This window comes from Gavialis gangeticus, unplaced genomic scaffold, assembly GCF_001723915.1.
Source record: "Gavialis gangeticus isolate Ggan-Ray unplaced genomic scaffold, GavGan_comp1, whole genome shotgun sequence".
NCBI lineage: Eukaryota > Metazoa > Chordata > Crocodylia > Gavialidae > Gavialis > Gavialis gangeticus.
The window spans coordinates 17,288,564-17,289,516 of record NW_017728994.1 but is presented as its reverse complement, the minus strand read 5'-3'; the positions used below and the strand labels follow the sequence as shown (position 1 = coordinate 17,289,516).

Sequence of the window (953 nt, the reverse complement as noted above, 5' to 3'; positions counted from 1 at the left end):
TTGGGCCCTGAGTATCGTTTCCTTAAGGAACGACCACTCATCTTGGACACTGGGTTCCTCTGCCCTCAAGGACCCCAGCGCCTCTCCCACTAATCTCCTCATCTCAATGAAGTTGGCCCTGCTGAAGTCTAGGGCTACCGCCTTGCTGCGGGCCCTTGACACCCTACGCTGGATGGTGAATTCCAGCAAGCGATGTTCACTATTGCCCAGGTGGTCAAGAACTTGGAGGCCCCTTACCAGGTCATCGCCTGCGGCCAGGACCAGGTCCAACAGGGCACCTCCTGTGACATAAAGATACCCTATTTTTAGGGACCTACCAATTTCATGGCAGAAATGGGGTGCACTGTTGCTCCTTTCATCTTGCAGGTTCCCCCATGGCCCCCCTCCCTCTGCTGATTGGTGGAGGGGCCCAACTTGCAGCTTGCTCCTGATCAGCAAGGAGGCAAAAACTGTGGTTTTAAATATGGTACCATTTTGGCCTCCTTCCACTGATTGGCTGAGGGGCCTCCAGATGGATCTGCTGTTTCCTACTGACTGGCAGGGAAGCAAAAACAGCTCTATGTTTCAAACCACAGTTTTAGCTTTCCTGCTGGTCAGGAGGGAATGGCAGGGACTTCTGCTAATCAGCAGCGGGAGTGGGGGAGGGCAAGGAGCAAGGTGCGTGCAGGGGAATATGCATGTTTAAAGTTGCCACTGTGTACTCTACTTCCAACATGAATTTGATAGGTCCCTACCTATTTTCTAGCTGGAGTTGTAGCAATTATTTTTTTCTCTAGTAATGTTGCTTTCCTCTTCTCTTAAAAAACAAAACAAAACAACAAAAACACAAGTTTATGTGACTGGATATATATGTGCCTTTTTCTGTAAATGTTCTTGCAGGGTCAGAGAAATTATCCCAAATACAGAATATATATGAGGTGTCTTTCCAAAATGTGTACATTCAGCAAAGTTAC

At 48.2% G+C, this 953-nt stretch overlaps 1 long non-coding RNA gene across 1 annotated transcript in view; it reads right to left on the bottom strand.

Annotated features, from left to right (window-relative positions):
* The window catches only part of LOC109287238, a 15,800-nt gene extending 15,399 nt beyond the window's left edge, over positions 1-401 (bottom strand). The window contains exon 1 of the long non-coding RNA XR_002094786.1: positions 299-401. This is a non-coding gene — a long non-coding RNA (uncharacterized LOC109287238). The remainder of the gene's footprint in view (positions 1-298) is intronic.
* Between the last annotated feature and the right edge of the window lie 552 nt (positions 402-953).